The sequence below is a fragment of the Miniopterus schreibersii genome (genome assembly GCF_964146895.1).
Source record: "Miniopterus schreibersii genome assembly, chromosome: 17".
In the NCBI taxonomy this organism is placed as follows: Eukaryota; Metazoa; Chordata; class Mammalia; order Chiroptera; family Miniopteridae; genus Miniopterus; species Miniopterus schreibersii.
In genome coordinates this window covers 13129425-13145970 of record NC_138117.1, presented here as the reverse complement: position 1 = coordinate 13145970, position 16546 = coordinate 13129425, and positions in this window count along the sequence as shown.

Here is a 16546-nt window from a genome sequence, read left to right as displayed (position 1 = left end):
CTCTTTGGAATTTTACTAATGGATTAATGATGCTAATAAACATTTGGGGCAAACCAGAAAAAAAAAAGGTAGGATGTGTATTAGACTCTCTCCTAAGAACCTGTTAAAAATAAATGGAATCATTCAGTTATTGAATGTGCTTGTTTACGTTTCAGAGCTGATTCACTTAAATTTAATCTTTGTTTTCTTTCATTAGACGCTGCATAAGTTCTCTGTCATTACTTTAATTAGATGCATTAATAAGGTTTTAAGACACCTCTGCACAGAACTACATACAAATGCAGGACGATGAACCCGAATCTGGTTAGATGGAAGTCCTACTTCTAAAGCGTTAAATGAAAGCCAGTCACATTTTTTAGTGTTTTTAATATATATATTTAAATATGTGTATGTGAGTGTTGACAAGAATCAATAAGAAATCTTAACCCATTTAATTCTCCTTTAAATCGCTAGGACAGAACTTCCCAGAAGAAACTAGAGATGCTTATCGGCATTTCATACAATGGACCTAAACACTGATTCTGAGAATAAAGACCATATATTAGGAGAGCATGAATTTGCTCCTATAGGAGAGGGAGAGGGCTGCATTCATACCCATAACATAAATAAATTCCTTTTTATGTACATATACATTTCTTATTTATCGAACATGAAAGAGCTGAAAATTCATGTTGGAATCAGCTGTCTCTTCAGAACTAGATGAGTCCTCAGAGGCTCTTGAACCGTAAACCATGGCTGGTCAATCCAAGATTTAGAGGAACAATAGATCCTTTGGCTCAAACTTTTAAGGCAGGTGTGGAGCTTTGCACAGCTACACTTGCTGTCTGAGTTACATTCTATCTAACCCATCGCTAACGGAAACAATTCTAATAACATATAGAAATAATAGAGGTGAATAGCATTTCAGTATTCAGTGTTTTAAGGTTTCTCTTGAGCCTTAACAGAGTTTCTAACTTTCATTTCATTAGTAACAGTGTTATATGCATCGATGTAATTTTCTTTCATTTAGGAATTACCTTTTTCTTACACACCTGCATAACCCAACTTGAACACATAAACTAAGATTTATAAATATGTAATTGGTAGCATATCTCAGTGTGAACTATGAGGTTCTTTCTTAAGAAGCATTATATAATAAATGACACCCATTAAAATGGTCTAATTAGTTTTAAGTATTTAACCAGCATTAACAGAGAGAGTCAAAACCCAGCCTACCTAGACTGCATATTAGCTTATAATGACTTAGGAGTAATCAGCTTTCCCAGATGGCTTCTCAAGGAACAGAGGAAATCAAAATAAAACAGTTTTAGAACCAGGTAACTAATTACACACAGATTATTTGTAAACAGCCTCTCTCCTCTGAACAAAAGAAATAAGCTTGGCTGAACTGAACTGAAGATCTCATTGCCAAACCCACAATAGAGCCATTTTCTTAGAAGAATAGTCCTATATTGTGGATGGAGTAAGACAACAAGCTGGGCAGTGATAAAAAAATAAAAACAAAAGCTGATATTTGCTCTAGCTAATTTGAATGGCTGGACTTTGGGGCAGCTGGGATGGAGTTTGTGTGTATATATATATATATATATATATATATATTTAAGAACAGAGGCCTTTGTGTGAATTCCCGAGTGTGATGCTTGATTGCAAACAACTGCATTCTTCTCTACGTCCTTTCCAGTAGCAACTGCTTTTCAAGGAGGCCTTTGCTTCTGCCACTTCTTCCTGTTTGAAGGGTTCTTAGAATCCACAACAAATGCAATTGTAGGAGTTGTCTGAAAATTTTGTGCCACGTTTCATGTCTTCCTTGGCAGTTGACTCTGCTTCAGAGTTATCATTGAAGTAAGGTCAGACTTGTGTTCTCTTTGAAACCGATCGTGTGCTCCCTAAATCCAGTTGTTTCTCATTGTTATTGTATTCATTACAGCTCTGTAGTGGTCAGTAGTAGCTATGGTATGTCAGGCATTGATTCATACTTGACCCTGGCTCTCACCTATCACCATACCCTTATGAAGTGTATGTTATTACCCACATTTCAGAGATAAGAAGATGCAGACTTGCAGAGGTTAAGAACTTACCTGAGGGAAACAGCCAGTAAATGGGAAGGCAGGATTGGGTTCATGTCTGCCTGACTGCTATGCTCCATACCCTTAATTACTAGGCTTCAGAAGAAAAAAACTTGTGATCCTCACTTCTTCTATCGATAAATAATTGGTTGCTCTAATTGACAAGGGTTTTGAATACAGCAGGAGCTAGTTATATGAAGGCCAGAATGCAGAAGGCCATATTGAGGGGTTAAAGTTGTTCTCCCTCCCACAATCTGCACTGTAATCAATAATTAACATTTATCTTCCTTAAAATATCACATGCAGACATGATGTATCTCAACATCATAAAATCCAGAAACATAACAAGATATATTGTTAATTAACTACTTGACATCCATCTGTAATAATTTTTTCTACACTTTGTTTGGCTGCACACTCTTTGATTGCCTCTTTATTGCACAAAGATTTTATGTGTCTCTTTATTGTACGGGATTTTATATTTCCTGTAGTGAATCAAAATATATTTGTGTTTCTTCTAGCATGACTGATGTTTTCTATTATTAATAGTTTAGAAGATTTTGTTTCAGCTCCGCTACTTGATATTGCTTAATGTCAAATACCTTTTAGAATATATATTATATTTTTGAAAAAAACTCCTATCAATTCTTTTTTCATATAAGCTGTAATATTTGGAATAACTTTCCATAGACTCACTTCCAGCTCTAGCAAATTATTTTTATTTGAAACTCTTTGCCCTGTTTTATCAAATATTTTAACAGCCCCCAAATGCACATTTTATGTGAAATTTCCTGACTTTTAAATGTTACTAATGAATTCAGTTTTTTAAGAAACACTATGTGCATAAATAACATTTGTCTGTTGGTTAACAAAAGGAAAATGAAAGCCATATGTTTATTTAATTTTCATTTTATATTATATTTATTTTAATTTTGGCATTTATGGTTTTGTTGGTTTTTCATGTTTGATATTAAAGAATTTTTAAGAAAAATTTATATTTGTGTCAATATATAATTTACAAGGCTCACATTGTCATTTTATACATTTATAGTGTTCATATTTTGATTTCAAAATGTAAATGTAGAGAGAATATAGAGGGTTGAAATATTATTGTTTAAATTGGAATATGGCCAATATATTCACCACAGGGTAGGACACAGATGGAGAAGACCAAAGTGAAGTCCTATAAAGCATGGGGCAAGAGCTGGGGTCCTATATTCCAGTATCTAAGAACTGTACTAGATTCCCAGACCTGCTTTTTTTAAACTTACCTTTATTGTTGAAAGTATTACAGATGTCCCCCCTTTTCCCCACATTGATCCCCTCCACCCGGCATCCGCCCCCACTCTCCCCCAGGCCTTCATTACACTATTGTCTGTGTCCATGGGTTATGCATTTATGCCTATAAATTCTTTGATTAATCTCTCCCCCTCACTCCCCTGCCCCCACCTTCCGTCTGAAATTCGTCAGTCTGTTCCATGCATCCATGTCTCTGTATCTATTCTGTTCCTCAGTTTATTTTGTTCGTTAGATTCCACATATGAGCAACATCATGTGATACTTGTCTTTCCAGACCTATTTTTAAAAAAATATTCTTAGCAAACTAAATAAAACATTGAAAGCTTCTCCCTGATATTAGGAAGTGGGTAAGAATATTTTCTATCATCCTTTCTATTCAACATTATATGATGGACTTTCAGGGGGTAGCCCATTCAGTGCCCTTTCCCCACTCTTTTCCAGTCTCTCTTCCATTTTTTTCTAAGGTTACTAAAGGGACGTATTGCCTATGATTCTATTTTATATTTCTTTTAAAGTTTAGTAATCAAATGCTCCACTAAGGTCCCAAATAATTTCATAAACAAACCAAATTCAAAAACTATATTTTATATTTTAAAATTATTTTAAGATAATAATGTTTATTATTCTCTGTGGTCCAGCCACTGAAGTTCTCTTCTCTTGGCTTTGTTAAGTGATAAAGGATACATACATGATAAGTGAAATATCTTCATTCCTTACAGTATTAATTATTTGCTGTACATAACAAATTACCCAAACATGTAGTGACTGAAAACTACAAATGTATATTAGCTCATAGTTTCTGTGGATCAGGAATTCAGAAGCAGCTTAGGTGGGTGGTACTCCTGATATTTAGTCAGGGTGTTGGCCTGGGCTGCGGTCACCTAAGGACTTGACTATAACTAAAGGATCTGCTTCCAGGATCATTCACGTGGCAGTTGGCAGGAGGCCTCAGTCCCTCACGCTGTTGATTGGAGGCCTCTCTTCAGCACAGGATAGCTGGGCTTCCCCAAAGCAACTCATACAAGAAATAAAGCAACATGAAAAGCACGCAGAAAATACAGTGCCTTTGGTGACCTAGTCTCAGAAGTGACGCGTCATCATTGCTGCTGTGTTCGTTTGGTCACAGATTTAGAAGGGGACTACCCAAGAGGACAAATATCAGGCTGGCTACTGAACCTGATAAAGGGAATGAATTCCTTTCATATTCCATCTTAAATGCTCATTTTTGTCTTGGACACATTCAGTGATAGCTAAAATAGATGACTCCAAAAAGTCTGTTAAAATTTAGATCAGAGTCAGTTAGTCATTTTCATAAATTATTAACAGTGATTTTCCAATTGGCTAAATAGGGCAATGCTTACATTTAAATGTGTCTAAGTGTATGTAGCCAATTTTTTTCATCTCTCTTTTTTTTTTTTTTTTTTTTTATGTGACAGGATTTGATGTCAGATTCTAAGTAATTTTTTTACACTAACATTAAAACATAAATGGATGAAAGTTTTATATTCTTTCTGAATACGTGAAATCCACAGTGGGTGGTGTGCAAAATTTTGTCACTTTGCAATTCAAATGAAACAAACAAAATCTAGACTTAATTTGAGTGAGTTAATTCAGCCTGAGCCTATAGCCCAGCTACTGACTCGGCCATAATTAAGTGCTAATTGCATGGGTGTGCTGTTTTGTGAGGCAGTAAACCAGTTTCCTGAGTGGATAAACAAGAACGTTGAAAGCCTACAAGATGAACCTATCAAGGAACTGCAATTTTTCTGTAGAAAAAGAGCAGACCTACCTGTTTTTACTATTAGAATAAGAGTGAGAATTCCTAAAAAGTGAATGAAAGGTTCGTTTTCAAAATTGGCTATGGAGAAGAGGTACTGCTAAATGTAGAAAAGTGTTTCATATGTTACCTTCTGTAAAATGTAACAATAAATACATTTGTCTATTTGTCAAGTACTTTCTACCCGTAAAACATCTTTTGTACAGGCACTTAAACTCATTAACATTAGAGCTGAAATGAGCTACAGAGTTCATCTGGTCTACCAATTCCCCATCCCACTCACACTAAGAATTTTATAGATGAGCAAAACAAGATTCCAAGAGGTTAAGTACTTGTCCAAAGCTACATGTCTAATATAGAAGAGTGATTAAAATTCAGATTCTGTGTTCCAGTTGGCTTGAAATTGAATTCTAGTTACACACACACTGTTTGACCCTGGGAGATTTAAACTCTGTACAGTTCAATTTGTTCATCAGTACACCAAGAAAATAATCTCTGCTACATTCATAAATTCTGTAGACGTGAGACAGGCAGTGGAGATACGCTGCCCTCCAAGAGTTTGTGACTTTGAAGGAGATCAAGTCAAGTGCTATGGGAACACAGACCTTGAATCCAATTTGTCATAGGCCGTCAGTCATATATGAGCTTTTATAACAATGGGAAATAGAAAAGGAAGATAGTGGTCTCGCTGGAGAGCATAGTATGTGCAAAGGTCTAGAGATTACAGTGCACTTGGCATGACAAGGAATGGCTAATTGAGTGAAGCTGGAATATAGATGGCCAGCTGGGGAGTTGTAAGGAGTAACTGAGAATATTAATGTAAAGGGTTTAGCATAGTACCCAGCCTATGATAAATGATAAATGAATGAACTTGGTAAATTATAGTTACTGTCACAAATTTTAATATTGTTATTAAACATTAAACTACAATTAGAAATCTAAATTTCCAGTTAAATTTACCTCCAATTTCCAGTGTCTTTTTTTTTTTTTTTTTAAGATATGTATCAGGTGATTTACTGTAGATGTTTTTCTAGTGACAAATATTGATTGCTTGCCTCCTTTCCCAGGCCCAGTTCTGCTCTAGGCACTGGGGGTTCAATAAAGAAAAGAGCAATTCCAGAACTTATTATGGGGAGAAATGGATAGAAAAAGGGAAATAGATAAATAAGTGAAATTTCAGTCAGAAAGGTGTTGTGAAGAGAATATAGCTGGAGGGGTAATGAGAATAGGGTGTGACACAGTGAGAGGAAAATGTACGGGAGCAAAATCCTAGAGGGAAAAAAGCATTTCAGTCAGAGGCCCTGAGTGATATCGAGCCAGACTTGAGAAAAGAAGCCTTGCCTGACGTTGAGGGGAAGACTGGTGGGAGTTGGGAGCCAGAGGATAGAGTGTAGAATTTAAAAGATATGAAGAACCTCTATGTAGTATGGTGATTGGGTTTTATTTTACGTATATTGGAGCGCTTTAAACAGAGGTATAACATGATCTGGCTTATATATTAAAATAGAACTTCTCAACTGTGGAACCATTTGCATTTGAGGCTAGATAAATCTTTGTTATGGGGAGCAAGCATGTGGAACTGCAGGATCTTTACAGCATTCCTGGCCTCTACCCACTAGACGATAGTGGCAACACCCAACCAGTGAAAGTCAGTGTTGTCTCTAGATAATGCTGAATGTCTCAAGATGAGCACAATTTCTCCCAACTGAGAGCCACTGTCTTGAAATCAGATTTTTTTGTCACTGTGTGAAACTTTGGTTAGGAATGTGGGCATGAGGACATGAGGACAGGACAAGTGTATATGCAAAGAGACTGCTATTAGACTAGTGCAGGAATCCAGGGGCCAAAAGTGACCTGATGCAGAGCAGCAAAGACCGTAGGGGGCTGGCATGCAGCATATGTTTTGAAAACACTGTAGTTAAAAAATATTTTGGAGACTGAACCAACACAACTTGGATGACATGTCAACCATACATCTTAATATGTCTGAGAGAGACCTGGTTGGTTCTATATTTCCTGGTATAATTGTTAATAGTGTCCTCTTTATTGGTAATTCTTTCAACAATGAAGATAAATTTTAAAAAATTAAAAATAAAATAAGAAAAAAAGAGAAAAAATAGCATCCCTTTTCAGTTTCCAATGGGTCTTTATTTGGACAGTAAATTACTAGGCTTTCACTAGGTATGGTTCAGTGACAGGTATGAGATGTTTACTGTATTTTTCATATTATTGACCATTTAAGTGCCTTTTACTTTTGGTCTTTCTCACCCGATAGAATAAAGAGAACACAAGTAGATATTTATTTGGAGTAAGGAATAGAGTAATTCAGAGAAGAGAAGGGAAATATTACATACAATTTCTAATCACTGGCAATGTGTTAACTGCACTCTTACAGTTTAAATTGCCATTCATTCCTGGGCTTTTTATGGATAGCAGCTGGGAAAAGAGAATGAGAATATATAATAATATAACTGCAATGTATACATTTGGTCATTACATTTCACATATCTGAGGAATTTTTTTGGGTTCTACAAGTTATGGAAGATACACATATAGAGAGTTTAAGAAAATTTGAATTTGTAAAACATTTTTTTAAATTTGCCAATTAAGATTCTTTGTAATTTTCTTAATTTTTCTGTCTGTGACTAGTTTAAGTAATCCCGTGCTACTTTTAATAAGGTGGGGGAGGTATAAGTCCTCTTGTGCTGCAGTAAGGACCCTTCACCATCAGTATGTTTTCAATAGTACCTATTGGGAGGCCACAGAAAAGGGGAAGACAAAGGAAGGTCAAGAGAAAGAAAATGGGTATCTCAGCACAAATCAGCCTCCATTAGTGGAAACAAATGAACAAAGAAGAAAACACACAAGCCCAAGAGATGCATGATACCCAGGACAGAACATTACCACAATCTTCAGAAACACTCTGGCGCTGGTGTTTTGGCCCCATGATTGTGTATGTAAAGGAAGTTCCCTAATTTAATCTACACTTTAGCCCTAAATATAAACAAAATTAGGGAAGTTGTTATTATCATTCTCATTTTTCAGACAAACACCCAAGACTCAGAGACTCATGCGAAAGGTAGCATCACACCTGATGAAATCTCTATCCAGGCTCCTCCAGCTCCAAAGTCCTTTCTTTTATTTTACCTCCTCGTATTATACTAGCGACGAAGGGTCTGTTTTGTAGTTGAGAAACTCAAGTTCAGAGTAAAGAGATGAGTTATTCAAGGTCCCAAAGACATTTGGTAAAAGCAAGAGCTAGAATGGGAGTCATCTCATTCTTAGTTCAGTTTTTGCCATAGTATTTGGATGGTGAGTGTTAAAATCCAATGAGTTACTCTAGCACTTTCAACAGAATCATTTATCAATAATTCTTTTTTCTCAAATAGTCTCAGTAAATTAAGAAAAATATTTTCATACAAATCAAAGGAAAAGAAATAATGTTCACTACCACGGCAGAAATACTGAAGGAGTTCTTACATGCTATTTTCCATAATCATGTATTAATGTACTTACATGGTATTTTCCATTATTGTTTATTAACTATTTATGTATGTTCTGTAGCTTGAAGCATGAATTGAAGATTTACATAAAATTCAGCTTTACTATATCGCCTCTCTACAGTTAGTAACCTAGAGAGAGCGCTTATAACTTTATGGTGATTAAACACATGAACTTTGGAGCCTGGACAGTCTGAAGTTAAATCCTGGCATGTTTCTTAGAACTTTCCAACTCTATAACCTTATCTAAGTTTGCTTATTTACAAAATGGGTATATAACAATATTTATATCAAAAGATTGTGTTGTGGGCTAAATAAGATTGGACAGTAAGTACTCACTAGAGATTAGCCAATATTATTTACTAAGTATTCCAAATAAAGTCTAGTTGACTACCTGGTTTTTGGTGGCTCTTGATGATGAAGGTCTTTTTTGGAGATATCTTGACAATTCATTTCAGGATCTTCCCTTTTATGTATTATAGACCCTTTTGAAACAATTTATACACAAATCTTCCTTTCTCCATTTAGAACCACAAATAGTTTTAGATTTAGAGAAACTTAAAATACATAGAGTTATTATTTTATTTACAAGGCAGTAGCCTGTGAAGTTTGGAGTGTAAGGACTTGCCTACAGTCACACAACACGTTGCAGAGCTGGTACAGGAGCCTGGTCCTTGGCTTTTTGTTCTTTATTTCCTTTCAACAATACCGTGTTATCCCTCTCTAACGTGTCCAGCTTATTTATTTCTCCAATTTATTTTTTGGTTTCAACAAAATGCAATAGAGCAGAAACAGCTCTTTTTCTTGCTGTGGTGGATGGAATTAAAAGGTAACAAATTTTAGAATTATCATTTTGTTTTTATTTTGGCTAGCCGGCCTTTCCCAGGTTACCTTTAAATATGTCAGGAAGCTAAAGTATATATCGATAGTTGGTTCGCCTAGGGGACATTTAGTTCATTCTAATAGGCCAAACACTTTCAATTTATTTCTACTAAATAGGCCTCTGATATGGAGAGATTTATTGCTCCTCTTTTTTACCATCTAGAAGATGAATACAGTCTGAGATCAGAAGAGACTTCTTGTATACCCCCCCAAATTTCTAGATCAATGGGTTTTTATTTGTCCTAACTTGTACTTGGGCTTTAGCTCTGACCCATTCAGTATGTTCCAAATATATTTTATTTTACTTTATTTTTACATCTTTCTGTGGACAATTGACCCGTGTCTCCATTTGTTTCTTTACTAATTTGTGTTAATGGTATATTGTTTAAACCAAAGGATTAAGTGGGGAGTCTGTATTGCTTAATAAATTTGCCAGAAACTGGGTAAGCCCACTTGCCTCTGTTCATGGAAAGCATGAGTGTTTTACAATTTATTCTGGGAAAACTTATGAACCCATACAAAAGAACTACTTGCTGTCTTGGACTTTGGACACCACAAAGAACTATTTAATTAGAGCTTCCATTCAGTTATAACTGAAAACAGTATTGGGTAAGAATATGCTCACTTGCAAATGAATAGTTGGGTAATAGTCTCTTGATAATCCCCTTTTGATCAGTTCTGTATGTGCCTCATTTTTAAATTTCTGTCTTTATTATTTTGTTTTATTAATAAAGTCTAATTATAATTCAGTCCCACGCTAACAGAGATCTTTTGAAGAATCCCTTTTCTCCCCAAGGGTCTTAACCAACTGGATTTCTACTGTCTTCTACACTCATTTCATGTTTAATGCTGTATCTCCATAGCTGCTTTTTCTTATCTCTCCATCTTCCCTTGAATGATGTGGACTCCAGGTAATGAGGTGTTACCTCCCCTTCTCAAATACCTCAGCTATAACTAATGTGAACTCATATGAAGACAATCATTGCCACAAACACCCACCTCTATTTCTACACCTCCAACCCTACCCAGTATAAATTGGCATAGTCTCTACCTTAGCCCATGAGAGCCTGACTAAAGGTGTCACTCATCCTTTCAACAAACCAATCATTTTCTTTGTACATAGGGCCATTAATGCAAAGATAAACAAAACGTGGTCCATCTAGCAGAGGAGACATGTAGCTCACTAAGGATGGGATCAAGCTAGAGGAATCTAGAAGACCAGAGACATTTTTGCCATACATTGTAAACATAGTTGATATGCATGTACCACCTCTTTGCTAAATGTCATTCCTAGTCAATTCTGAGACTCTACTGGATGAAATGTAGAGAGTTATTCCTGTTGTAATCTCTGGCCAAAATGCTAATATATAGTGGACTGCTAAACATTACTACACTTACCCTGGATAAATTATATTATTAGAAATGTCTGTAAACTTGCCAAGAATTTTGCAAAATGATACTTACTATTCATTGTATAAAGTGATATCCAATTAATATAAAAGAGAAGAAATATTTAAAGAACTATTAAAACAACTGTCAACACTGAGCTTTCCATTTGGTGAGATCTAGCAAATTATGGTAATGAGAAAAATAGTGCATTGTTTTATTTTCCTATTTAACTTTTGTTTAGTTTCTTAGAAATATGAGTTTGTATGTTCCAGGGAAGGTGATCTAAGGTAGGGCTTCTCAAACTTTTCCTGAAGGCCACGTAGGGCTGAAGGGTTAAATAATAAAGGAGCAAAGCAAAATAAGCTTAAGGCATTTTGTAAAATTGATAGTTCTTTTTACATTTTAAGTTTTACATGAGAATTTGAATGATTGTTTCCGAATCCAATTCCTTACTCTCTTTAATGTATAATAACTTCAACCAGTAAGAATGTAGAGGGTGGGGCAAAAGTAGGTTTATAGTTGTTTGTATGGAAAATAACACAATAAATAAGAAATAATAATATAAGAATAAACTGTGTTTCACATACTCACAGCTGTAAATCTACACCCCACCCTGTATTTTCCCAAGTGACACACAACCATGCCAGGAACTGCAGAGTTCAGATGTAACTATTAGGCATGCTTTGAACTAAATCTATCTTACAATGACCAAGAACATTTTTTTAATATGACTTAATTGGTTTCAGAGAGAGGAAGGGAGAGGGAGAGAGAGAGAAACATCAATGATGAGAGTCATTGATCGGTCGCCACCTGCACACCCCCCCCCCACTGGGGATCGAGCACCCAACAGGATCATAGGTGGATGCTCAACCACCGAGGCAAAGGAAGACAGGAAAAGGTAAAAACAAGAACTAATATTTTTTTTTTATCTATTATGAGACAGACACTTTAAGAATTTAAAGAATTGATGTGTCATCTTCTTTAATACTGATGACTCTAGCTTTTTATCTCCATTTACAAACAGAAACTGAGGCTTAGAGAAAGGAACCCAATGACCCATATTTAATCAACAGAGCAAATGTCGAATCTCTCAAACTCCAGAGCCCATGTTCTTTATCTCACACCACGGTGTTAACCCCCTTAATCCGGCTGAATTAGAAAAAACATAGAGCAGCGTTTTAGGGTCCTCCTTTCCTTTTGCAGGTGAGTGTGGGAAAGCCAACTCAAGAAGCCCTGCTCTTCTTTACAAAGAGTGTTGTTTGTCCCTGTTCTCTCCCTTCCCTTTCCCTTTGACACCTCTAGTTAAGCTTTGGCAGGCACATGTCAGAGTTGTGGGAAGTGGAGCTCTTCTGGATTCTTTCTTGCCGAACTCCAAGATCACTGATTGTAAACTTTTTCTGGACAAAGAAAAAGCTGTAAGGTGAAGAGAATGAATAGTTTACCTGAGTTTCTGCTACCTGCACTGCTATCATTGAGCATTTTGTCTATATGATCGCATTTCCTCTGTACAACCCTTGAGATAACTCATTCCAATTTCAGGTAAAGGACACAAGGCCTGGAAAACTTACATGCTCATGAACTGGTGGATTCAAATCCGTACCTAACACCAAAGCTGAGGCTTGTTCCATTTAATAAACAGAGACCCTGGGTTCCATATATAAAAGATTGTATTGTCAGAGATGTGTAACCTACTCTAAAAGACTCAATTTAACACATCTGTAGTAAGGTCCTGATGTGTAGGCCAGTCACTGGGCTAAAAAAAAAGATAGACTCCTTACTTTCTGGCAGCTCATAATCTTTTGCGGGAGACAGATTGAGAATAATTTGAACATATCAGTCCGTAACACAGCCTTGCAATAAGACAGGCACAAACAACACCGAAGTGTCTAATTTTGATAAACAAGAAAGCATATGTATATATCTACTTTCCACTTCTGTTTTGATTTTTAAACTCCTTCTAAATAAACCTGCTTTCTGAATGCTGAGGGTCCAGGTTTTGTAAATATCTTTATATTCTTTACTTTTCATTTCAAGCGTAAAAGGTTTCCCTATAATTTCCTTATAAGATATTGTGAAACTTTTCTATGATTTCAATCTTTTTCCTAAATGTTTTGTCACTCAGAAACTTCTGGTTCTGAAGCACTAATGTTTCTTTCGTATTATACCAACTTACATATTTTCTATAATTTGAACAAAAGCTAAGACTTAAATGAAAACATAAAAATATATGGATTTCAAACAAACAATTTAACCAGAAATGTCTGCTCTGTTAGACTTACGACAAATCTAGTTAGGATCTTATAAGAATTGTATAATTAGTTTCAGAATGAAAACAATTTTTTATCAATATAAACCAGAAAAAATATTTTGTATCGCCCCCTGTCTCAATATGAAAATCAACCACAGTCTTGCATCACTTACTGACTGGTATATATTCTGAGAAATTCATCAAGAAATTTTGTTGTTGCGCAAACATCATAGAGTGCACTTAAACCCAGATGGCATAGCCTGCTACACACCTAGGCTGTATGGTACAGCTATTGCTTCTGGGCTACAAGCCTGTGGAGGGTGTTACCATGCAGAACAGCAGGCACGCAGTCAACAAGAGATGTGTGAGGCTGCTGTTGGCATAACCAGGCCGGTTTGGTTTGGTGGTTAGAGTGTTGACCTTTGGACTGAAGGGTCTTGGGTTTGGTTCCAGTCAAGGGCAGGTACCTTGTGTTTCTCTCTCTCTCCCCCTTTCAGTCTTTGTAAAAAGCAAGGGAAAAATGTCCTTGGGTGCATATTTAAAAAGAGTTATATATTATGGTCCAGGATTTGTACTACATTGATCAGTATCATTTTTATTATTTTTCAAGTTTTCCAACGGGATTCATTTGGCTTTAAAAGAATATCATTAATCATAGTTAAATTCTCACGTGGTTTTTTTTTATAATAAATGGAAACTAAGTTAACAAACACTTTTTAAAGGATATAGACTGTGACACTGAAGCATATTATAAAGTAAGAATTACTTTAAGAATAAAATGTCTTATAAAATGAGCATGTCCAGCCCTTAAGAAGTATCTCCTTTCAGTTTTCCAAATTTGACTAGCATGTTCCCCTTTTAGCTGTTGTGGATTTTTATGTATACAAAAGTAAAAAAGGAAAGGAATTTTCATTTCGTTAAAGTCAATTATTTTTGTGTTTGCATGCTAACAGGTGTTTAGTGATGGAAGGAAAGTTTTGTCTTTTTAATCTATGACCCAAGGGGAGAATCTCCAGTTTGAGATCTTATCAGTTTTCCCCTTAGGATGAAAACATATAAACAATACAATAGTTCATTTAAGGGAGGGAAATGTAAATAAAGAATGCAAAATTTAGACAACTTGGCAGACTAATTTTAGTCTGCTTGTTTCTTTGAGGAGGACATTGTTGCTGTGTGCAAATATTTTCTGAAGAATATTTTTTAAAGCATAAATTGTTATTTGGGGGCCATTTCTACCTATTGTGTGGTGAGACTCTTTAGTGCACAGTTATTTCAAAATTTGATTTTTGTTCCACTTCAGTAAAGTGAATCTCAGCTTTGGTATGGGCCAGTGAGTGAAAAATTAGTCCTTAATGTGGATTCCTAAAATAAGCCACTGAGAATCCCAAGAGTCAAAATGGGAGAATTATGACTTTGTAATGTAGCCATAGTGTTAAGGAATCATTCCTAAGGCATTTTCAATCTGCAGCACCTTTAAAAAAAATTAGTAAGCAAAATGACCTCGCCTCTAATTCGTTTTCCCAACACTGATGTATTTGACTTACCAGTGTCTGGATTTAAATTAAGATTAGTCTCTAAAGAACCTTTTGGCGAAGGAAAACTATAATGATTTTATTACTCTTTTACATGAACCAAGAAAGGGAATTTTACAAGCATAAAGAGGTTCTTAAATAGAGCGGGTAATAGAGGAAAAAGAAAGAATGAAAATCAGAGTCCCCTTGCATTACATTGTTTGGCTTCCCACGTCCCAGGAAGAAGTGCGGCTGCTTGCTCACGTGGTTAATCTCATTTTTCCGTTATCAATGCACAGGGTGCGCTTTCCACCGGTTTTTAAGTTGGAGCTGTAAAATGGGCTCTAGAATAATGTGTGAGAACAACAAAAGGCCATTCTCTCATCACCGCCTGTGTGTCACCCCGTTAATGTCAGCGAGGATAATGTACTCGCATGTCGGAAAATGTCTATTTACAACTGGAGTAGATGCATTACTCCCCATCCCCACCATTTCAATTCATTGAAAAAGGAATGGATTCTTATGTTTTTCAAAAAAGGCAGTTTCTTAGAATGGGCCACTGATGTTGTAAACCTAATTATGTTCTCTTTTTTTCCTATGTACCGAACTAATACAGCTGGCTTTCAGCATGCTTTCTTCCTCCGCTGTGCCCTACCACCTAAACTTAAAAAAGTAAACAAAATAGACAAACAAAAAACAAAGCAACTATTCAACGTCCAGCTCATTTACATTATTATTTTTTTAAGGCAAGCAATACGGTTGAGTGATGTTAAACTCAACAGATTGTAGATGGAACCCAAAGTTCCTTGTTAGGACAAGAGGTAGAAGAGGGTACAGGGGATAAAAATGGTGATGGAAGGAGACTCGACTTGGGGCGGTGAAGACACAATACAATATACAGATGATGTGCTATAAAATTGTACGCCTAAAATCTATATAATTTTATTAGCTAATGTCACCCCAATAAATTCAATTAAAAATAAATATATCAATAAATACAGACAAGATGTGTTGCTGTTCACTTAAGCACCTTGTCGCTGGTAGCGTTCCCAAAATTATTTGGGTGTAAGTGACGTAGCCAGTGCACTTGTACCGTGGAAATTGCTGTGACCTATATTGTGATGCTTCAAATGACTTCTTACTCTTCTTGGGGTGCTGCTGATAGCCTCCACTCTGTCTCGTTCTTTCAAAGCAGGGACTTTGGGTATAAAACAAAGCAAGCTTTCCACTAACACAGAAGCTGCAGGCTTGTGAGCCTGCTGCGAAGATCTCTAACTCACCTTTGAGCTAAAGCTGTTGGGCCCCTTGTGTGCTTTAGTCTCTATCAGTGCACCGGTCAATAAGGCTAAAATTATAGAGTCAGGGGTTGTTTACTTTAAAGCTGCTTGCAAAATATCAGGAGACTTTTCAAGGCGTTAGCAACCAGTGTAAGAGAAAATGAGTGGCAGAGGGTCGGGGGAAATATTTACTTTGAAAGGTCAATTGAATATTTGAAGAGAGTAACAGGTTTGGCTTCCAGGGTCATGTTAATGTACCTAGTTGTCTATTTGATCCTAAATAATTAAGCTGTAGAAGCAGGAGGTCGCAGAGTTGTTGTAGATTAGGTCCCCAGCAGGGACCATGCCTCAACATGGTTTGAACAAAAGAAGGGCTGTGTCTTCTATATAAATTATGGTTTGTTACTAGGGCAGGTCATAGCCTGCTGCCTTGGGTCTTTAGTCTGGGCAGCTCTACCAGAAATCACATTCTCTTCTGTAATGCCATGTAGGCAGCATTGGTCCTGTGATCTGTATTTTATCTGTTACTTCCCCAAATAATACTGATTCTACAGATGTGACAGCTTTAGGGAAATGTAAAATCTAGTGGCTTTTGGA